Here is a 25234-nt window from a genome sequence, read left to right on the forward strand (position 1 = left end):
ATAATAATAATAACAGTAATAATAATAAAAGAAATGAAGAAGAGACAAAAGATGAGAGAACAGACTGGAGTAACAATAACTAAATCAAGTTGTTGCTGGCTCCCTTTGCCTTTTCTTTTTTAAAGATGGAAAAGCTAAAGGACTAGCACAGATGAAAAACCAGGGCTGAAGGTGGGCGGAGAAAGCAGTTTTAAAAACTGAGCAAGCAGGGATGAAACAGCTTCTGGCAAGGAGGGTACAACACTAAATAGCTTCATTGAGCAAGAAAGAGAAAAGGAAAGGGTGAAGGGACAGAATGAAAGGGAAAACACGAACCGGTGAGAAGGCAAGGGGACCACTGTGCACATAAGGAAAACAAGATTTTCCAGTGCCTTCACCTCCCACGTTGAAACTGTGGCAAGGACAACAGCAGAGATTTAAGAAAGATACCCAGCATCTCTCTCTGCCTCTCTTTTTCTCCCTGTCTTTTCAAACTCACAGTCACACACAAACACTCTCATTTACAGAGGCGCAGACAGACATGCTTTCCCAAACACGCATGCATGCAACCCCGTCATTTCCTCTGCCACCTCCCTGTCCCTGGGAGCACAATGTCCCCCTCATCCATCATTTTGTTTGCTGAAATCCAGCACCCTGCCTCTTCCACTAATTTTTTGGCTGGACTTCTTAGCTATACTAGTCACAGCTCTCTACAGACTTTCTAGAAAATCTGTTTTTACCTAAAATACCTCCTTTTTCCCCTCATATCTTAAGAAACATTCAGTTAGAGAAAGGAGTGATCTTGAGCCATAGCAGATTCTTCTGCTAATTATATCCACACTCGGTCTCCCTCATATTCAGCTTTCATATTCACAGCTATTATGACAAACAAATCTGAGATATTTTTGCTATATTCAGTTTATCATTATGCACCAAGGTTACACTTTTCCTTGACCTGCTCAACCCAGTCTAATATTAACAAATTGAGCGTTTATACGGGTTCCTTTCCAAGCATGAAGTTGATTAGGAATTTAGGAAATGTTGGTGATTTAAAGATTAACCTTTCATATAATTACCGACATAAACCAGAGCTATTAAAGTACTAGAAACAACTATTCAGAGTGTATTCTGCATAAAAAAAAAAAAAAAAATAATCACATTTCGAGCTATGCAAAAGACTTTCCATACCAGCCTGTTGATTGATTTTTTTTTTCATAGCAGAAAAACCTGGTGAAAGGAAAGGAGTAAGTGCAGTCTACCTCTAAAGTTATGTAGAGGAAAGCACAGCTACAAAAATGTTACAGAAACCAAGCAACAATCTTCTGCTGGCAAGACACAGCCTATAATTGGGTGGGTGGCTGTGAAGATCCAAGATGAATGCTGCAGAGCACTGCAATTTTATTGCAGTGTCTCTGCTTTAAAGTGAACATATTTGCAATGAAATCTGTATTTCTGCGAGAACAGGGCAATTGTTTTTGTTAAAAAGATAACATCACTTGTTGGCATTCAGACACAATTATTCAGCCTTTAAACCAATTACTGTTCTTTGCTTTTGCTGGTGTGATAGTTCGGTGAGACAGTCACATGTAACAGGCTGCATTGAAAGGAGTTTGAGTTCCAAGTACCCAGGTTTTCATTACAAGGGAAGAAATTCAGTTTAAAATAAATATCAGCTTTTCACCTTTTCCTCTCACCAGAAATCCAAATATGTACATCACTTATAGAAATTAGAGATAATTGGCAGTGGCTACAGGGTAATATTATGTGCGCCTGTGCTTGGCAAACAGCACCTACTATTCTGCTAAGGCACTTTTTATTTTAAACCATATCGCTGCTCTCGTGTTCTTCACATCCTCACCAGACACAGTAACTACTGCCAGAAAGATGTCTTTCAACACGGCTGCTATGGGAACATGATCAATTCGGTTCCATTTTTGAGGTAACAAAGACTGTATCCAAGATTTCAAAGGTAATGGGTAAGTATAAAAATCTATTTCATCATTGAACTACCATTTTTAGCACAGCAGATTTCTCTGACTGACATGGTTAGACAGTAAGGCTGGTCGTTCATTTGTTACAAACTTTGTTCTGGTCTTTTTCATGATTTATCTTTCTCCTAATAGCAAACCAGAGCACGACACCAGAGAGAGGTCTAAAAATTGTATTTTCAGTAAAATCTGAGATAAAAAAAAAATACATGGACATATCAAATTGATTTAAGGGTTTATCCAATGAAGGATGCAGCTTATATATACCAAATCTCTCTGAAGTAGAACATCTCTGTACCCTAGTGGTTACAATAAGGTATAAGCAAACACCCTTTTAATAGCTAGGGGACTCAAACTGAAAACAGATTTCTGATTATCTTTTAAAATATATACTTTCCCTCTAATTTTTATCCCTTCTTACCCCCTCTCCTGTTTTCATTCCCAGAACCTCACAAGCAGAGTGAATCAATAAGGGGGGAGGGAAGAGGGAAACCCTGAAAATCCCAAACTAAAAGTCCACAGCTACTGAATTCCAGAAGTTTTTGTTCTTTTAACAACTGCCAGCCCTTTGAAACACATCTGCTATCAACGTTTTTGCAATACAAGAGGTAAAGTGAGATCCCAGGAGTAAACCTGAATTTGTCTCTGTAGTTCAGTGCCTCTACTGACAGTCTGACTTGCTAAAAGAGCCTGGTAAATATTAAAGAATGTTAATTATAATGAGATAAACCATCTAGGGATTTTCCCCCCATCTTTTTTTTTAAATTTGGTTCCATACTAAAGTTTACTCTGACAGAAAATTTACTTCTCTGATCCAGATTATTTCCCAAAGCAATTTTTTCAATAGCAAACAGAAATTTGTGGCTGCTGCTAAAAGGTTTGCAATCCCCATGCTAAAGAGGCCATCACATGTCAAATGTTTACCTTAGTTTCATGTAAATGTCACTCCATATTGGACATTCTGTATTTCTTTACTGACATATGCAGCTGCCTCCATCTTGACGAACATTCCCCTTGCACTGTAGCTACCTTTACAAACAGCCCATAACCCAATGATACTGTCAGATCAAATTCCCAAACAACAACTGGATGTAATGAATTTATTATGTAATTGCTGTAGTCTAATAAATTGAATGTGAATCCTATGGCCTGAAAGAAAAGAAATAATGGAGACAATAAATGAGTAGAAGAAATGCATCTGACATACTCTCTATGGGGAAAAATACCCACAAAACTAAAACCACTGCATGGGACAATGCTTAAGCTTGCAGAAGATGGAGAGCGTTAGAGCATTGACTGCAAAAAGGTGAACTACACAGGATAGAGAAAATCACTGCTAAAAACTAAAGGGGAAAATTGAGAATGTGACAGTGCCCATCACAGATTAATCAGAAAGAGAATTAGGTGATAACCACCACAGGAGAAATTCATCAAGGGAAAAAAAAAGCACTGGGGTGATATTTGATGACAAAATGAGCATATACAAGCACATTAGCAATAGGCGAAACAGCAATCCATGGAGTCCCCATGAAGCCAACCCCAAGGTTATTTGTCTGTCCATCTTTGCTCTGTCATGATGGGCTTTTTGGTATGTTTTTAAAAATCTTGACTATTTTATTGTTATGCACAGAACCAGAACCTTGGAGACTCTGCTTTTTATTTTATGTGACATATGCTAAACCAATACTTGTTATTTAGATGGGTAGCACTTCCAGTCTGAAGTAAATCCTATTGTATTGGGTTTGTGAATATATTTCCCTGATTCCAGCAACTGTTAGGGATTACGTTTGGTTAATTCTAGTTGGTGGAATGCAGATCTTCCCCAAAAGTTCCTCTAAGTAGTTTTATGAAGTTACACTGTGTATCTGTCATTTAAAACAGAAGTTGAAAACTTTTCTCTTTTTTCCCTGGTTATCTTCTCCCATTGTGTAGAATAAACTAGCCCCAATCTGTCATTTTTCATTAGCAAAGGAGTCAAGCTACGGCTCTTAATGATAACTCTTAATGAGGATTTGATGAATAAGTCCTGAAAAATCAAACGAAACAAACACTAAAATCTATCTCAGATCTATTGTTTCCAGGTAGTAGATATTTTAGCAATTGGGAAATAAAAACCAAGGAGTTTAAAGCACTAGGGCATTTAAAACAATGAATCAAGACATCCAAATGGTGTTTATCAAGAATTTTTTTTAAAAAATAAAAATACTGAACTGGAGGAGTTAGTAAAAAAATATGAAGGTTTTTACTAAAAGTAGCTGTTGTACCAAAACCTGAATAACTAAAATACACTGCACTGCCCACAGTTTAGAGCTGATTAGAGATGACTGTAACAGACTGGTAAGTGTTCTCTCAGTAGCTAGTAAGTTCATTTCAAGATTTATTAAGCTCTGTAGGACCACACAATAGGGATAAATTGACTGGTCGTCTCTGAAGTAACATCATACTTCTGTAATAACCTACAGTCCTGACTGTCTAGACTCCTGGACTATCATAATAATATTTACTATACAAAAAAAGAGAAACTTTTTATTTGAACTTTTAGAGTCTTTGAAAAAAATGCCTTTAAAAGATATTTAGTTTCTCATAAATAAGAAAAGCTCCATGGTCAGAGAAAACTAGATAAGCACCCAAAAATACAGTGGCTTTTTACTCAATACAGTGAAAAAATGGAGCACAGTATGATCCCAAGGCCAGGGCTGCTGAATCATCCTAACTACAATCAGGAAATGCATGGCATTTTTCAAATGACAGATTATCTATGTCACAGAAATAATGAAAATCATGAGGAGTTGTAAAGAGACTTCCAAAAGCTTAAGATTATATAAACTTTGAGGGATAAAATTTTGAATTGTCAAATACAAAGCAAAAGATGAGATACAAGGAAAACTGTTCATCCACGCCTTGGAGATGTAAGTCATATGCAACAATTGGAAATCTATTTTTCTGGATATTGCATTGAAAATGTCTGCTTGGTGTGCAGAGAAAAAAAAAAAAGCAGGAGGAAAAAAGAGAAGTGGAATAGCAACTCAAATGGATACATAACGGAACAGCTCTCAAGAAATTAAATAGCTTGATACAAATCACTACTATGCCTTCAGTTAGAAAACAGCCCCCAGTTCTGTTAAGGATAAGTTATGAAAGGATATAGCTGCTAGATAAGGCTAAGCTACTGACAGGTAAAAGGATGAATGATTTGGGAAAATCTGTGCGTAAGGAGAGAGAAAGTGGACCTACAACTGCAGCATAAGAGCAAAACGTGTATCCATTCCCCCTCTAGTGGCCGGTCCACATAGGGCTATTGCAAAAATAAAATCACGAAGGAGAAAGGCAGTGCACTGGCTGGCAATTGATTTTAAAACAAGTATACACACCCACTCACAATTTTATGTGGCTTCACTTTATATTATTATTATTTTCTATTCCTCATTAAACTGTCTGCTGTATTCCTTCGTTGTTTGTTGTCATTACTTAGCACAGAAGCTGTTTTACAGCAGAGGTAATTTTTTTGGTGATATGCTTGTACCTACCCGCAAGAAGAGGATTTGGGGTGTAACAGGGGCCCATGCACATTCTAGTATCATAAATAATCCTAAATTTAAAAAAAATAAAATTTGGAACTCATTGTATAAGGCATTAATTGAATTAATTTTGTACATATATCCCTACAATTTATTAGATTAAAAAGGGGATTTTTTAGGAACAGCATATGGGACATGGCACACCATGCAGTGGAAATGGTTCTTTTAATTTCCTACTTGTGGACCAGTCACTGAATTTCAGTGTTTCCAACCAACCTGCAGAGCTACAGTCACCTGGAGAAACTGAAGCTAGACAATCCCTTCACATCCTCATGTTTCAAAAACACACAGGTTCTTCTTTACCAGTTACTGCTTCCTCTCAGAATCATAGAATCATAGATTCATTTAGGTTGGAAAAGAGACAATATCATCGAGTCCAGAATAACGCAATATAACAGACCATTTTCTATTCCTGTCTTTTCACAATCCTATTTTAGAACATTTTGTGGTGTGAAGTAGCTGAGATGCTAAGCTGGATGCACTGAGGGGTGCTGCTGAGGACTGAAAATGAGCTCTGCTCTCTTTCTGGTTGTGGTAATGCCAAATACCTTGTTAGGACTCTAGGTTTTGTTCAAGTTCCTGTTCTATACCAAGAAAAAAAAAAAACAAACAAAAAACCAAAACCACAAAAAAACCCCAACCCTGGTAGCTTGGAGCAGAAGTGAACATCCTGTGGTTGCATTTTCAGGGAATCCACTACATCCTTAAGCTAATAAACTCCTGTGTACCAGGCTGTGTTTATAAGGAATGTGAGAAGTAGCAAGGGATTATGTTTTTCTCTTGTAAAATCATTCCATCCCTTAAGTTTTCTCAATCTCTGCTTTAAATCTGGTTTGGTTTTCGGGTTTTTTTTTAGATATAGGTTAATTTATATATCAGATAGATAAATTAACTCTTTCTACAAGTGATTTGTTACAAAATTGCCCAAGAATGTTCTAATTAAGGCTTATTACACACTATACGCTCTTGTATGCATTTTAATAACTAAAGCAAAGTTACTGCCCTTCTACAAATTGTTCTGAAATTACCTGTTAACCACCTAAGACTATGCTTTACTTTATCTCACAGTGCCTTTTGGTGAAGAGTGAATACTAGTTTAGATGGCGTTCAGAGCTAGTACTTTTATGTTAATTTTAATGTTGCTATTAATTTTTTCAAATGAAACTAAAGAGTAACGCAACAAACAAGGCACAGTTTGAGTTCTCATGTTTTAAATTTAAAAAAATGAACCCATTTCCAATGTGCTTTAATGATATTACCTAATTGAAAATATATAGAAAGCAGATTATTCAAATGTTTGTACATAATAATGTAATTCACTCTTTCAGCTTAAAATTAATTCATCACTATCCACAGTCAGAGCAATTTGATAGTCTGTCCCTTACTGATGCAATTTCAGGCAGCTCTTGTTTTCATAATGTCCGCTGTCAAGACAGTTTTGAGAATAAGAGTATAAGGAACTGTACAGACAATTTAATTTATTTTTTTTTTTTTTAAAAGGCACTTGAATACTATAAGGATGGGTGCAAGTAGAAGGAAAAGCTTACAGGGAAACCTAAAGAAAACTGATTCTCTGCTCAATATGGAAAGAAGAAATCCATATTGATCCACTAAGGACATCTATTTTCCCACCAATACTTACACATACAGGCAAATACTTGTCCTGGCAATTACAGAAGTGACTGTGAGTGACTTGGAGTATTTGGTTGAGCACCTCATACTGGGTAGGAATTCTTTGTTTAAGTGTAATAATATGCTTAGTTTCATATTGGAAATGTATCTTTTCATACACAGAATTTACTATTCTCAATCTTACTCTGTAAAATAATATTTTTTCCCCTATATTTCTCTTTACATTAGACAAAGGAAACTCTGAGTTTTAGCTGAAGAGCTGTAAGTTGTGGAGCCTGCAGCACAAGAAGGACATAGACCTGTTGGAGTGGGTCCAGAGGAGGGCCACAAGGATGATCAGAGGGATGGAGTACCTCTCCTAAGAAGACAGGCTGAGAGAGCTGGCATTGTTCAGCCTGGAGAAGAGAAGGCTCCAGTGAGACCTTATAGCAGCCTTCCAGAACCTGAAGGGGGCCAACAGGAGAGATTGGGAGGGACTGTTTGCAAGGGCTTGTGGCGACAGGATGAAAGGCAATGGTTTTTAACTGGAGCAGGATAGGTTTAGATTAGACACTAGGAAGCAGTTCTTTACAGTAAAGGTGGTGAGACACTGGACCAGGTTGTCCAAAGAGGTGTTGGAGGCTCCATCCCTGGAGCCATTCAAGGTCAGGTTTGATGAGGCTCTGAGCAATCTGATCTAGTAAACGATGTTCCTACTCACTGCAACGGGGTTGGTCTAGATGACTTTTAAAAGTCCCTTCCAACCCAACACATTCTTGATTTTAAGTTTCTACACATTGAAGAAAAGGGGCTTCTTCAAAATGACAGCCTAGTGTAATTTGTGATTTCCCTTGAATGCCATTACTGAGGTAAATTAATTGTCAGGTTCCAGACTAATTCATTACTTATTAATTAACAATATCAACAATTCTTTTTTTCATTACAGATAACACATTTTATAGACTACCAGAAGCATTTTTTATTACTAAAGTTATCTCAAAGGCTCTTCCCCAATATCTGCCACAATAAAAAAAAAAAAACAAAAAACAAAAAAAACAAACCCAGAAAACATTCAATCATAATTTTAATGATAGATCATTTTTCCCTTCACTAAAATTAAATCTTGGGAGCCATTTAATTAAACTGAATGATAAGTGAATGACTTTAACCATGCAAAGAATTAAAACTAAGGATACTCTTCCCTTAGACATTAAAATATGTCATGCCAATGACACACCACAAAGAAACAAACCTTAACAAAGTAAACTATTCTGAACAGGTGTTTCTTATTCATAAATGAGACTCCTTTTCAATAATGTCATTTCTTTGCATTTTCAATTGCATATTTTTACCTGTGTCTTTCTGCAACATGCAGAAGGATGAACTATTCAGGTCTGACAGTGTGTTCTCAACAACAGCAACCAGTAAAACTTCAAAACAAAGTCCAGGTTCCGTTTGATATCTCACTGATTTTAGTAAAAAAGGACTAAGTTTTATGCTAACTACCTGCTTAGGTCTCCCAGCATGTCTCACAAACACTATTCACCTTACATCATTAAATCAGCCTTTCCCCAGCTGCAGCTTTATAATATACAGTATATACACACTTCTGTTCAACTTCAACATGATATTTAACTGTACACATAAAGACTGTTTGCATCCAGTGGTAAACACTTAGTTGGAACAATTTATTTTTCTTTTTAAATTGTATATTTGCTCCTACTTCAGAAGTTTTATCTAACCTGTAGCTAACCTTGTATGAGTTCATTTTCCTCTTCCAGGAGTTAAAAAGAGAAAGTTTCTTTATATTTCAAATATAATTTGCCAAGTCTCATATGTGCGTACTCTGTGCTTCCAGAGGATTAAAGAAGAAATTTTATTACTGAAAGAATAGGAAAATAGATTTGCAGATGTAGCAATCTTGTAAAACCCAGAGTTCAGAAAAACATTCGCACTACCATCAAGAAGGAAAAATCATTTCTCAAATCGTCCCTAGCCTCTTCCTACAGAGATTAAGAGGACAATGATGCAACTCCTACGTGACTCCTTTCAGTTGCTTATAACAACAGAGCAGCTTCAGTTCCATTCCTGTGATTATGCTCTCAGGTTTATTTCACGCCTGTCTCTTGGTTCCTATATTCGTCAATGTTAGGCATTTTTTACAAGGTGAATACAAGTTATTTTATTCAGAGGTGTGAAAAAAAAGTACTGGTTCTTGATGCATTAGTCAGGTTTCCATCACTATAAAGTAAAGCATCAATTGGGATTAAAACTCTAGAAACCACATTTTTTTAAACTCTTGCCAGCTACATAATTATGCCCCAAATGATTTTGTGCCAGGTGGTTTGGCTAACAGATGGAATGGTATATTTGTTCACTCTTCGTAAACCAAGCTCCATTCCAGAAACTGAGAGCCAGAAGTATCTAAATTATTGATTGACAGTTACATATGCCTATTAATTAATTAAACTCTAACTACAAATTGCAGTGAGTCCTGTGAGCACGGAAAAAAAAAAATCATATTGAAAATATGTGCTAGTGTCTTTACAGTAACGTTTTTAAATCATGGTAGCTAAAATAATGGTATGCAATGATGCACTACAGACAAAAGTACTTTGGTATGAAGCATCTTAGAAATACTTTAATCAGGAGAAGTTCTATCACATTAAAAATTGTTCCTGTCACATTATTTTTCACAATCTCAAACACCCAAACTTCAGCAAATGCCAACTAGGAGTTTTGACCAGACCTAACAAATGCAGTCAGGTTCAGAAGACTCTTTCCAGAGAACATATACACTAAATAATTGCCATTAATGCTCTGGAGGGAGAAATCAAACTGAGATCAAACCATGAGACAGCCGTTGCCTTATATCTTCTGAATTGGGAGTTATCTGAGGCTTATGTATTTCTTGCCTGCAAATCCTAGGTGGAGATATGGACACCTTTGTCATCCAGCGTATGGCCAGAGAGTCCATTTTATCTGGATGTGTCAAAATGATTGTGTATGTGCTCAACTGGTAATGAAAAAAAGAGAGTAAATTCAGCGTGGTCTGAAGGTGTTGGACTTCCAGCATACATGCAGATTAATTGAGCTGAGGATGCACAGCAGCACTTCAGACTGATGAATGGCACATGTCATCAGTCATTTTCAAGCTGGAAACAGGCTGGATTTTCTGCTCCTGTGCTGATCAGCTGGGCCACAAAGGTGCAAGAAGTCTACAGCAGAGCTGACCCTGTCCCATTAAATACTTCCTTAAAAATCTGCAATGGTGATCAATTTTCCAGCACATGCCATGGCCCTGACCAAAATCCCATGAAGCTGATGGTAACAATGGATACATTTCCACCGCTCCCCCCCCCGCCATGGGAAAATAGTAATTAATTTTAAAAAAAGAAAATAAGGAAAGCTTTTTGTCATAGCATATTAATATCCCTACTTCTGCCATCACAGAGCTGTGCCAGAAACACTGATTTAATAGGCACTGCAAAGCAATTACCATGCAAATAATATTAGCCAGCAATTTATTATTTTTTAGTAAAGTCCTTGTTTTGGCTAGCAGACCACAGTAACAGATTCCAATAAAACCGAGTAATTGAAAGAAATTTCAAGTGTCTAAATAGCTGTGACACCAAACATATGAGCAACAGTTCTCAGACTGGCCTGTTGGTCTGCTTGCGATTCAAGCATGGACAACCTGGGCAGCAAACTTACACAGCAAAAAGAGAGCGTTGAAACAATGGGAAGGAAAGATATTCACGAAAATTGTTTGTTACTAGTGACACTAGCAAGGAGTACATTGGAAAATAATGTAGAGGGTTTAATGCACTTAGAAAATTGCATTCCTGCCATATCTCCTTCCTCTGCCCCATGTCTTCATAAGAAACATTTTGTTTGGAAGAAGTCTGTCTAGCATTTTAAGTGACTTGTCTATTTATAGCACAGTATTGGAAATCTGCTTAGATTCACTGGAGTGCTAAGCTCCATGTTCAGCTTCAGAAGTTGCCCAGCAATCTTGGATTGACTGGAGGAATATGATTTTACCTAAAGTGCTTATTTTTTTTGTTCTTCATTTCAGTACCAGAAAATAAACTAAGTTGCTTAACTCACACTGGAGTGCTGTGACATTCGCTGTGAACATTGATTCCATAGTGAGTGGTCAAAATATGTTTCTTGCTCCTTCAGTCCAACGTGATTTTGTCTAATCAAATTAGTGAAATAATAGATTTGGTCATGTGTTAACCCTGCAACTAAAGATGAGTTAATTAAGATTCATTTTCAGACACAAGGCAGGACTCAATATTTTTTCTGATTCCCCTGTTGTAGGATGCTGATTACATAGCATATAAAAATACAGTATAAGAACACGTACCTTTGCTATGCTTCCCTTACCACTTCAAAATTCAGATGATTCTTTTAAATAACAATCTAACTATTCTATTCTAAAGTATAGAAACACATTTCTGTGTCTCTTATGAGGAGAAAAAGAAAATTAAAACTAATGTGTATCCTAAAACTTTTAAATATTTTGGGGCTGAACAAAAGAAAACTACTTTCTTGTTAAACTGATGAATATACAAATAATGACATTGTTGTGCTCAAGATCAAGTACAAATTGAATCTGTGATTTCATTTATGGAAATAGGTAAGCTGGGAAATGCAATTACTATCTATAAATCATTTTGCTATAACCTTCTACTTCAATATCCTTAAATAGCAAAACTCAACTGAAGCTATTTTAGTTAAAGCCTGAACAAAATAAATCCTTGTGGCAACACTCATCTGTCAGGGGATTTGATGTTCTCCAAAGTACTTGTTGGTATTAAGCAAGCAATCTCTCACTTCTAACAGACTTTCTTATTGATATGTATGAGCTAAGTAGTTTATTATTTATAGTTAAGTGTGAAATGATATGTCAAAGAAAAACACAAAATTAAGGAAACTACATGTTACAAGATCTAAAATATTTAATTCCCATACAAGCCAGCTAATGACAGTTGTGTACTTGGCGACATAAGAACATGGCTAACAATTAAATGATGCCTCCTAGGAAATCTGAGACAAGAAAATATGTCATGATCAAGCCTGCCATCCCTGGAAAGACCTATGAAGACCATCATATATGAATGTACTTTTAAGCAGGCCCAGCAGAAGCTAGAAAGATCACTGAAAACCTAGTAAAAATGCCAATACTAAAACAGATAAACAATTTTTACACACAATTTTCAGACTATTTATGACAACCTCATTAAATTTCCAGTATTCAATTCACTCAAAGACTGAATCAAGAAGCAAAGTAATGGGATGTTCTATAATGCAGGTTTATGCACAAGCTCAGTGTCTTTTACTGAATCTGTCTTAATATAAGTGAACAAAAATAATGTATATAAAAGAGTATGCCTTCTTTGAAATAAATCCCTGTCATCTTAATTTCTTAATTCTCTTAATGTCTTAATTCTCCAATAATCTTATATTAACCTTATCTTATTAGGGTACCTCTGCTGGTATGAAATTGAATTGATACTTCAGTGTTTTGCAATCAAAATATGCCTAATTTCCTCAACAGTTCTTTGGGCAAAATGACAGCTGACATGACAAAATCAGGCATGAACACATTTGACATTTGCCACAAACCTATATCAAGATATATAGTTCTTGACTTTCTAGCTTTGCCAAGGAGTAGGAGTACTCACAGGCAAAGATCCCAGCTCTAGACACAAGATTTTAAATACAATATTGGTGGCACTAACTGCCTGTACCTGAATTTAATGCACAACATCAATGCTTGTATGTATTTTCCAAAATTGCTGGATCACATTTCTGGACTGATTCTGTCACTGTTCTTTCTGACATGATTTTTTTTTTTTCTTTAATAACAGAAACCTAGGGCGATTGATGAGAAGCTACTATTAGCACTGCTGTTTCCACCTAATGTCCATAACAGTAGGACATCTCCTTATCCAAATATGGATCAAGTACTGTGTTTTCACAGGGAATGGAGGTTGGCCTAGAAATGCTATGGCATTAAAACGTCTGAAATCGCACTGTCTGTAGGTGGGTTGATTACACTCCTCACCACAGGAACCTCGTAGGAGGCCAAGCTAATGGTGTATAATGGGAACTCAATTGCCATCTTCTTATTCAGTGTAGGTTTGCACAGCCAACAGGTTATTTCTAGACCTGCCCTGAGAAGCTGGTAGCTCAGCTCAGTTAATTTCAAAGTCTGATTTTATCACAGGAATTTAAAAGATTGACCATTACACTAGTATCATGGAGAAATCAGAACCTCTTTGGATACAAAGCTTTTCCCCTTTACTTCTCTGGTGGAAGCACAATCCACTTCTACAGACGGGAGCTTTGCGTTGATGATGCTGATTAAACTGGAGCACATCTGGGTGGATCCAGAGAAAGATTTTTTTTCTTAGACACATCACTCTATCAAGGGCTTGGTTAAATCTCACACCAATCTTTCTCACCTATCAATGCTGTGCTCCTAAATAAGCTTGTTGTTGTCTCCTTTCATTGTCAGTGGCTATCTTTGTCAGGTAGTGCTTAACAGCTAATAAAATATAAACACAGATGATGAGAGCATTCTTTTAGAACTCTGTGAAAGAGGTTGTTTGTAGCATAAAGAGATTTTGAAGAGATTTTATCAGGGTCATCAAGGAAGAAAAATATATATTTTTTTGCTGTTTTACTTCTGCCATGTTACCAAAAATGCTTGATTCTCAGATCACAGATAGTTTGGTTAATCCAGAAGGTTTCCACTTCTCTAGTGATGTTACAGCCTTCATTTTGCTGGAAGTTTCTGCTAGATTTGTGTATTGAGCTGGCTGGCTTCAAATTTTTCAAAGATGAGTGAAGTTTCTCCAGAATTATGCTGGCAAGGGAGCATCAGCTCATCCCAGGGATCCAGAGGATTCTTGGGAGTGTGAAGCCAGGGTTATGGACACATTTCCTCACACAGAAAATGCATGGACTCCTATTTCTGATCCAAGAAGGAACAGTCTGCAAGTCACACAAGGACACACATGTCCCACCAGAGAGGACAGAAACTTGATGAAAGTGACTTTGAACTGAAGAGTTAGTTTCAGAAGCAGCCATAATTTCAGCAGCAAATTCCACTAAAATAACTGAAATCACCTCCAGCAAGGTCCTTTATCTCTGACTGATTGTGTAGTACAAGTTTCCCCATCAGGGCTCAGGAATTGTTGCACTTTAAATTCACACCCTACATCAGAGTAATTTCTTCAAGTAGGTAAGTAATGTCGTTTGAAAATATAAATTTGCTTAATGTCAGAAAAGAAAAAAGAACTCCTTGTAATAAGATACTGCCACCGGCATACGCAATGGCTGAATTAAAGCTAATTGAATACTTCCAATTTAAACAGCCAGTAGAATAGCATCAGATGATACTCACAGGATAAGAAATGCTATTCTAGAGAAAAGTGCCTCTGAAGAAAGACACAGGTTTTCAAATCTTTTGTAAGGGAAACTGTGTTCAATCGTCCTCTCTGTCTACGCAGGGTAAGATAAGTAATCAGCTCAATTTGCAACAAAAGAGATTTGGATTGCATATTAGAAAGCATTTCTAACTGTAAATACAGGTCGGTACAGAAGATGAAATAACTTCTATTTGTGCCAAGAATTTTGGCATTTTAATCCTTTATTGCAACTGAACTGTATTAGGTCTCCTTCAAATAACTGTCCACATTATATTGCTTTTTAGGAACAAGGACACTTTGTATTTTATTTTGCAAAAGTAAAACCTTTTTCCCTTGCTGTCATCTTATCATTTTTCTTAATTTAAACTTATCCATACACACAAGTATTTAAGTGAAATATATATGTGCATGCATGTGCACTTTTAAGTTTTTGACAGCATGCAAACCAACATGCAGTGAAATCATTACATTGGATTAAGGTAATTGGCAGAGAACAACTAACCTTTACCTTAAAGCTAGCGTGTAGAAATCCATACGCTCGGATCGGTACATACATCTGCATCATTTTGAACTGCAAAATTACTGAGTGGCCATCAACCTCCACTCAGGTAAGTAGGCAGCTGTAGTGAGAATCTTACAGCAAGGTTTGATTTAAAAGGTGATATCACTCATACAAACACTAACACTTTTCATTGTAAGTGCATCTACATGTTGTCACTAATGCAATACAGATAGACTTAACACTATTTGTCTTCAGATTAATGGAAATTCCTGTTGAGTTGACAGAACAGGCAGACCACTGCTTAGTGATTTTGAAAATAAAGTGCAAATTTGAGACAGAAACAAGGACGTACGATGTTACCTTTATTGTATTTGCTTATTTTATGCATAACATAAAGGTAGACTAGGACAGAGGTAAAAATCCCTGGGTTTTTTTGTTGTTTTTGTTTTTGTTTTTTTTAAGCTAGTAGTTTAAAAATTGAACCTGTTTCGATCCCTGCATTTTTCATTTGCCTTTCATGCCAACAATTGTTATTCTTTTTACAGTAGTTTAAAGATTAAAGACCATAGTCCATAACAGGACTAAAATTTTAACAATTCCAGATGGGTTTGACAACAGAAATGTGGTAGAGTTTAATTCAAAGATGTCTTTATACTTTCATTTTCTAAAGTATTGTATACAAATGTATTAAATATTGTTATTTAGCTGTTGAAATGATAGAAAAATAATTGAAAGCACTTTATTAGGCTATTTAGCTCACTTTCCTGCAAAAAGGCAAAATCAATTGTATCATTCCTGACAAATGTTTGGCTATTATCAAAACCCTCCACTGATAAGGATTTCTCAGCATCCTCAGGCAATATTCTTCTGTGCTGAACTCTCTTTACTCCTAATACATTGTCCTTAATTCTAATCTGAACCTTCCATGCTGCAATGTTATTCCAGAACTATGTCTCCTGTCCGACAGGAAAATGAAGCCTGTTTATTCTATTCCACTTTGCAGCATAGTTCAGGGCCTAGAGAAAAAAAGGTAGCAATTTTCACTTCTCCAGATGTAACAACACCAGTTCACTCAATCTTATCTCATCAGTCGTATTTTTCTAGGTTTTTGATCATTATTTTTACCTTCCTTTTCAATCAGACTTCATCTTTCTTTTAGTCTGTACCCCAAATTGACACAGTACTTCAGCAAAGGTCTTAGAAATGCAGTTAGGTAATACATCCCTCTTATACATGGCTGATCTACGAACAGATTGCGATGAACTATAAGTCATCCTTTTCTACAGAATCTCTGCTTCCTTAGTTGTTTCTTTTTATAAGAGGCATACTTTTTTATGTACAGATATTTACAGAAGAAGATCAAAGAAACTTATTTTAGATTTTTTCTTTCTTATGTATAAATATCGAAATTGTGCATATCCATGCTTACAAATAACTAAAACAACCCTTTTCCCTCCTCACTACGGTCTGTGCTTTGTTACATTAATATCTCAATTGCATTCATAAAGTTCAGTTCTTACAATACTGTGTATACACCAGACTAAATTACTTTAGGAACTACTTTTATTTTAATGAAGCATCTCATTCACCTAACTTGATCATACATAAATACATTTGTACTAGCAGAGTTATTAATTTCTCTGCCTATTTCAGCCAGGGACTTAACCATATCCTTAACTGGAGATATACTTTAGAGTGACCTAAAACTGGGAACAACCCAGTAACTCAATATAAAATAATAAATCCTTCCTCTCATAAACTACGATCTGGAAATGCATTGTATTGCAAAGCACTTAAAAAAATTATTTTAAGACAGTAATTTTATTTCAGAATATAATTTAGTCATCAGAATGACAATATATTGGACAATACAATACTAAAAAACTATATTTTTTTAAAGTATATTGAGAAATTTTTTTGCCACAGGGAGAGAGGAGTTTGATTTTCTTATCCCTTCCAGAGAATGGCAGCTCTCCTGACAGCACTGCAGTGCTTCTTCTGGATGTGACCCAAGCAAGCTGACATTTGTGAGGTGTTACAGAGCTGAGAGAAACTATATTAATTATTATGAAAAGTTGTCTTCAGGATATCTCAAACAACACCATGTAATTCAGTATTGTGTAAGACATGCTGGGGTTAAATTGCACCCAAAATATTATTTTAAGCACCAATCTTTGTTGTACATCCATTTTTAGTTAAACAAAATAAACCACACAGCAGGAAAAAATGCTTGCATGAGAATATGAATATTCAGAGGAGAGATGTGAAACTGGTGAGTATGCTAAGCACTTTAATGCCCTGATTCCAAGCCCGTTGAAACAAATGGAAAGACTCCACATATTAATAAGGCTGCCTCAACAGTAAAGACTCACAACAGTACCTCACACAAAATTCTGATTTTTGTCACAATTTCAGTGTTTTTCTTCCCAACCATCTCCATCTCCCCTTGAACTAGCTGTGTGGACACATGAATCTGCCTTTTTCTCTGTCCCCAAGCCTAATGACTTTGGGCTATTCACCATTCTTATGAATCTTCCTATTTAAACAACTTTCATTTCACCACATTTTTCTTGGTTGAACTTTTTTTTTATCCCTTGTGTGTTTTCACACCTGGCACCAGAATCTCTTCCTCAACTCTCTCTTGTCTCAAACTGTATGTTCTTCCACACTGTCACTTGCAAAAACATCTTCATATAATCTCTGAAGAAAGCTCTCAAGAAAACTACATACGTTCCTTGGCTATAGACCTGATTTTAAGACTAATTTCTTTTGTCTAGCTCCATCCCTTTATTCCCCCCACCCCCATTTTTCTCTATGATAACTCTTCCTCTTTTTTCTCTTTTTGCTAATCTGATGTATGTATTTCCTGCAACTGCAAACATCCACAAGGTTCACTGTTACTCAATGCATATATTAAGCTATAATGACTTCTAAATGTATTAACTTTTTAAGTATAGCGGTGAAGGAAGAGGCCAGTCTTTTTTCAGGGGTGCCCAGTGAGAGGACAAGGATGCAAACTTGTACATAAGATGTTCCATCTCAACATGAGGAGGAACTTCACTTTGAGGGTGGCAAAGCACTGGAACAGGCTGCCCAGAGAGGTGGTGGAGTCTCCCTCTCTGGAGATGTTCAAAACCTGCCTGGACACGTTCCTGTATAGCCTGCTCTAGGAGAACCTGTTTTGGCAGGGGGGTTGGACTAGATGATCTCCAGAGGTCCCTTCCAACCCCATATGAATCTGCAATTCTGTGACATCAGGTTTTCAGGCATTTGAACTAGTTTGTATATGGGTTGTAATCTCTTTGGGACATACTTTGTGTCTTCATTTGTATTCTGTACATAACAGTTGGTCAATTATTTTTAAAAGAAGTCAGATTTTTCTGTTGTCCCTATGGCCTCAGCATTAAAGCTGTACCATAGCTAGTATCTGGAAAAATTCAGTCTTTAGAAAGTTTCTATTCAGTCCTAATTCAGGCAAAATTTGACTGGATTTAATGAAATCAATGACTAAAGCCAGACTGACGTAATACTTAGATCTGTGAACATTGGAATTTTTCCATTACATAAATGAATCCAGAGAAATAATCTAGAGACATGTTATGAATGAGAATACTTAAATATATATAATTTAATGCTAAAAACTATCTGATTGGGTATACTTTTTTTTGTACATGTGTGTATGAGTAACCACAGTCTGGTACTTCTTGAGCTTTACTGCTTTTTCATTACAGTTATTCCTAAAAATGATTACTGTGTGGAAGCAGACAAAAATGCTGATTACCGCACATTAGAAATTTTATCTTGTATATTCAGGATTAAATATATTTTTCATTAATATTATTTTTAACTACCTCATTTTCAGACTTTAGAGCAAGGACTGCCAAGAGTTTGAATTCAATCAATTTATTTGGGAGGTCACATGAGTAATTTGTATAAACCATTCTTATATTTCACATAGACACTCCAAGACTGTTAAAAGCAGCAGTTCTTCTCTCAGCTCCAATGCAATCACCAGCTGAATTAATGAATTCACAGCCTGGCCTTGATACTTTATTATTTGGTTTAGCACAGGCAGGGTAAGTATCATACATAATCTCTCCCCAACACCTCTTTTTCTCTACATATATAAGCGTATATATAAGCTTATATATACACTACATATATATACAAAGAGAAATATATGGAGATATATGTTCATGCTGAACGATATTTCTGTTCCAGCCATTCTATTCACTGTTAGTCACTACAAACTTGAAGAATCTTTTGAACTACTTGTATTGCATTTGGAACAATTTAATATTATTAGGAGTTAATATTTATCAGCTTTCTTTGGACATCTTAGAATTAACTCTACCAGAGAAGTTGAAAGTCTGCCCGACCCACTAAAAATACAGACGTAGTGAAGACAGTGAGCTTTTAGGAGAAAAAGAGTCTCTGTTATAAGGATAGGGACAATACTTCCTCTAGCTCCTCATTAGTTATCTATTTTTATTTAACTGATGCTATTGTTTTGCCTTTTCCAAACATATAACCTTAGTGAAGGCCTACCACTGATTAGTAGTCAAAATTTGGGAAAGATCCCAAAGAGATTTGCAATCCTTTACTAGGATCTCTATATGGCTTTGCTCAAACATTTTTCTTTCCGACTTGTCAGCAGCCAAACTAACAAGACTTCAATGACAAATGATCTACTTAACCCTCCAGAAAGGAATCTAAACTTGTTTTTTTGGACAGTTTTCATTTTTATGTCTGAAAGATCAGACAAAGATACATTACCTTTCAAGGAAAGTGATGATGCAACCACAAAGTTTGGAAAATAATCTTATTCCACCTGAGGTTTTTTTTTCTTTTTGAGTGCTTTTGAAGAAGGAAGGAAATATATGCAGAATGTAACAAAAATCTGACCTACAATAGTAAGATTCTCCTAAATTTCTGAGATGCTATTTCCCTAATTCAGTAGGACAAACAAATTATCTATGTTTATAACTTTAGGAGATAGAGCCTTGAACAACCATTTATCTCCACAGATTTTAAGTGTCCTTAGTGAGTTGATGCAATGATAGAGTCCTCCAGACTTCCAGACCTCCAAAGACCCCCTCCAACCTCAACCATTCTGTGATTTGTGATCCATAGAATCATAGAATAGTTTGGGTTGGAAGGGAACCTTAAAGATCACCTAGTCCAACCTCCTCTGCAATAATCAGGGACATCTTCAACTGTATCAGGTTTCTCAGGGCCCTGTTCAATCTGACCTTGAAGGTTTCCAGGGATGGGGCTTCTACCGCCTCTCTGGGCAACCTATTCCAGTGTTTCACCACCCTCATTGTAAAGTATTTCACCTTTATATCTCATCTAAATCTACCACCTTTTAGTTTAAAACCATTACCCCTTGTACTGCTGCAACAGGCCCTACTAAAAGTTTGTCCCCAAAAACAATCAAAGAGAATAGGTGTAGATGAGATCTTTGGAGGCAATTCAGTGCCTCCCTTTCTCCTTGGTCATTGTTTCATGATCCTATGCTGTATGGAGTTTTGATTTCTGAATCTCAGACTTTTAAATAAAATTAATTTTCTTCAGTTACTAAGTTTATATTCAAAGAAAGGCAGAGATTCAATAAAGTCTTACTTGGTAAGAGATGTCTTTCTGTAAGGGAGACTTGACTAAAGCAGTTAATTTTCACAGGTGCATAAAAGATATTTGCAGGAGATATTTGCAAAGTCATTTAGACCTTACACAACTCCCAGAGAAGTCAACAATATGTTCTGATTGATTTCAACGTAAGGTGTATTTATTCCACTACCAGAAAATTATTCTTACTTATAAGTAAACAATCACGGGACTTCTACTCATTACTGTTACTGAGCCTGGATTCTATGATTTGTCTTGTCCACCTCAATTAAGACATTGCTGATCTTCAACCTTAATCCTTCTTGGATTCATATAATTTCTTCTCACCAAGTTACACACTACTGGAACTAACAGTTAGATAATCCGCTTCAACAATTTATCTTTTTTTTTTCATATCCACGCTTTTCAAACACCTACATACATATCACATCCTCCTTAGTTGTTTTAGATCCAGTGTTTTAACTAATTCTTCATGACAGGATGTCAATGTCAAATATTACTGAGCCTTAAACAGAGTCAGGGATATCCAAATATAATATTCAAGCACCTTCCTAACTATTATATAGCAAACTGTTTGGAGCTGATTGTAGGGAGGGCTTAATTCAGCTGCACTTACTGACATTTCTGAGAATAGCTTTTTAGCCTCTTTTTTCTGTAAGGTTTGTTTCTGCCTCTTTGTTCTGAAGGGTGCAACAGCCTATTGCAGTAAGGGCTTATATGAAAATTATATTCAATTTTCATCATTGGAGCAGAAGAGGCTGTGAAGCCAAGGCACAGCAAAGAAGAACTTGACAAATAATGCGCGGTCTACTTTCCTTTTCTTTCCCAAACATAATGGAAATGATATGATGGTGTAGTTCACGGTAATTTTTCATCAGTTCTTGAAAAATAAATATGAAGCTTAAAATTGTCTTTAAATTTTGAATTAAATGTACTCTATAAACTATTTTTAAGGTAGATGATTCATAAATGCATGCTACTACAGGAACAGGAAAACAAAATTGGGAAAATGAAGAGGATTTATTTATACAATTGCTGTAGTATATCGTCAAACCATTTTTTCTACTTACATCTTAAGAACATAACAACAAAAAAAAATCAAGCCAGGTCACATAAGTGGAAATTTGGCATAATTATTACTCTTTTACAACTGCGAAACTACTATCTTCAATTCATAATTCAGCTAAACTGAGGACAGATTTCTCTTCATCATCATTGATTTATGAGTTCATCCATAACTGACTTTTTAAATTAAACAGATTTTGTCTGGATGCTATAGCTCAAGTATTATAACATTAGGAAATAACCAGAAAGCAAAACTAATAAAGCATCATATGATCAGAGTCTGAATGTCTCAAATGCTTTTTTTTTTTCTTCTTCTTCTTTTCTTTTTCTCACTAGTAATTTCACAGAAACAAAATCACAGAATCACCATGGTTGGAAGGGATCTCTGAGATCATCAAGTCCAACCTTAAAAAAACCCAAAAAACCAAAAGAACCCCAACCAACCAACCAACAAACCCCACAAAACACAACACCCCACCACATCACACCCACCCACAAGCCAATAATCTCGGACACTAAAGCATGCCCTGAAGAACCACATCTACACCTTTCTTAAATACCTCCAGGGATGGTGACTCCACCATCTCCCTGGGCAGGCTGTTCCAGTGCCTGACCACCCTCTCAGGAAAGCCATTCTTCCTAATATCTAATCTAAACCTCCCCTGCCGCAAATTTAGACCATTTTGTCTGGTCCTGTCATTATTCACCTGGGAGAAGAGGCCAACACCCACCTCTCTACAACCTCCTTTCAGGTAGTTGTAGAGGGCAATGAGGTCTCCCCTCAGCCTCCTCTTCTCCAAACTAAACATGCCCATTTCCCTCAGCCTCTCCTCATATGACTTGTTCTCTAGACCCCTCACTAGCCTGGTGGCTCTCCTTTGGGCATGCTCCAGTACTTCAATGTCCTTCCTGTAGTGAGAGGCCCAGAACTGAACACAGTACTCAAGGCGAGGCCTCACCAGTGCCGAGTACAGACGCACAATGACTTCCCTTCTCCTGCTGGTCACACTATTCCTGATACAGGCCAGAACATTGTTGGTCTTCTTGGCCACCTGGGCACACTGCTGGCTCATGTTAAGCCAGCTGTCCACCAACACCCCCAGGTCTTTTTCTGCTGGGCAGCTCTCCAGCCACTCTTCCCCAAGCCTGTAGCATTGCCTGGGGTTGTTATGACTGAAATGCACGACCCGGCACTTGGCCTTATTAAACCTCATCCCATTGGCCTTGGCCCATTGATCCAGTCTGTCCAGATCCCTCTGTAGAGCTTTCCAACCCTCAAGCAGATCAACACTCCCACCTAGTTTGGTGTCATCTGCGAACTTTTTGAGGGTGCACTCAATCCCCTTAACCTAGATCATCAATAAAGATATGAAACAAGACTGGCCCCAAAACTGAGCCCTGAGGGACACCACTGGTGACCGGCTGCCAACCGGATTTTGCCCCATTAATCACAACTGTCTGGGCACGGCCATCCAGCCAGTTTTTTATCCAGTGAAGGGTACACTTGTCTATGCCATGATTCGTCAGTTTCTCCAGGAGAACGCCATGGGGGACCATGTCAAAGGCCTTACCAAAGTCCAGGTAGACAACGTCCACAGCCTTCCCCTCGTTAAGAAAGTGGCTCACATGCTCATAGAAAGAGATCAAGTTGGTTAAGCAGGATCTCCCTTTCATAAAACCGTGCTGGGTGGCCCTGATCCCTTGCCTGCCCTGCACTTGCCATGAGAGCTCTCCCAAGATGATCCTCTCCATGATCTTTCCTGGTACTGAGGTCAGGCTGACAGGCCTGTAGTTTCTCGGATCCTCCTTCCGGCCCTTCCTGTAGATGGGCGTCACATTGGCCATCCTCCTGTCATCTGGTACCTCTCCTGTTGACCAGGATTGTTGATAGATAATGGAGAGAGGCTTGGTGAGCTCTCCTGCCAGCTCCCTGAGTACCCTTGGGTGAATTCCATCTGGTCCCATAGACTTATGCGTATCCAGGTGCATAAGCAAATCATTAACTACTTCCTCCTGGATTACAGGGGATTTGTTCTGCTCACCATCCTTATCTTCCAGCCCAGGAGGCTTAATAGCCTGGGGGTAGCTGGTATGACAATTAAAGGAGGAGGCAAAGAAGGTATTAAGTATCTCAGCCTTCTCCTTGTTCTTGGTCGCAATGTTCCCCCCCGCATCCAGTAAGGGATGGATATTGTCCCTGACTCTCTTTTTGTTTACATATTTATAGAAACTTTTTTTGTTGTCCTTTATATTAAATGGCCAGGTTGAATTCCATCTGGGCTCTTGCTTTTCTAATTTTTTCTCTGTATAACCTAACAAGATCTCTGTACTCCTCCTGTGTTGCCTGTCCCCTCATCCAAAGGTGGTAAACCCTCCTTTTTTCCTTAAGTCCCATCAGAAGCTCTTTGTTCATCCAGGCCAGCCATTTTCCTCGCCCTTTAATTTTGCGCCTCATGGGGACAGCCTGCTCCTAAGCCATTAGGATTTCCTCTTGAAGAGTGTCCAGCTTTCCTGGACCCCTTTGGCCTGCAGGATTATCTCCCAAGGGACTCTCCCAACCAGCGTTCTGAAGAGGCTAAAGTCCGCCCTCTGGAAGTCTAAGGTGCAGGTTCTGCTAACCCCCTTCCTTACCTCAATAAGAATTGAAAACTTAAGCATTTCATGATTGCTAAGCCCAAGACGGCCTCCAACCTCCACATCTCCCACTAGTCCCTCTTTGTTCATGAAGAGTAGGTCTAGCAAGGCTCCTCCCCTGGTAGGCTCACCTACCAGTTGTGTCAGGAAGTTATCTTCCATACACTCCAGGAACCTCCTAGCCTGCCTGCTCTCTCCTGTGTTATATTTCCAGCAGACATCCAGTAGGTTGAAGTCCCCAACGAGAACAACGGCTGGCGTTTGTGAGACTGCAGCCAGCCATTTATAGAATACTTCATCGACCTGCTCATCCTAGTTGGGTGGTCTACAGCAGACTCCCAGCACAAAATCACCCTTGTTAGCCTTCCCTTTCACCCTTACCCATAAACACTCAACTTCATCATTGCTGGAGTCTATAGTCTCTATTATCTATATCTAATAGTCTAGTCTATTTCTAGATCTAATAGTCTAGCCTAATCTAATAGTCTAGTCTATTTCACTAGGAGTGTTCATTAGGACCAAGCAGATAACAAGTATGAAAACTACATCTGAATCTAAAAATCCAGTCTTTCATGATATGCAGGGTTTTGGGTTATAGTTTGGGTTTGTGGATTTAGGTTTTTGTTTGGGGTTTTGGGGTTTTTTATTTTCACTATTTTTTTTCAGATGAAATCTGGTAATTTATTTCTATTCTACTTAAATAAAAGTATTTTTATGAAAAGCAAATGAGTGGTTGAATCATTAGTTAACACATTACTACTGAGCCCATGTGTAATGAACAATAATTCATCTATGATATTGTCA

General features: G+C 37.3%; 1 protein-coding gene across 3 annotated transcripts in view; it reads right to left on the reverse strand.

Moving 5' to 3' along the window:
- The window catches only part of CTNNA2 (catenin alpha 2), a 512036-nt gene that overhangs the window by 159707 nt on the left and 327095 nt on the right, over window positions 1-25234 (reverse strand). The gene's annotated exons all lie outside the window — the stretch shown is intronic.

The sequence above is a fragment of the Calidris pugnax genome, unplaced genomic scaffold, assembly GCF_001431845.1.
Source record: "Calidris pugnax isolate Ruff unplaced genomic scaffold, ASM143184v1 scaffold14, whole genome shotgun sequence".
In the NCBI taxonomy this organism is placed as follows: domain Eukaryota; kingdom Metazoa; phylum Chordata; class Aves; order Charadriiformes; family Scolopacidae; genus Calidris; species Calidris pugnax.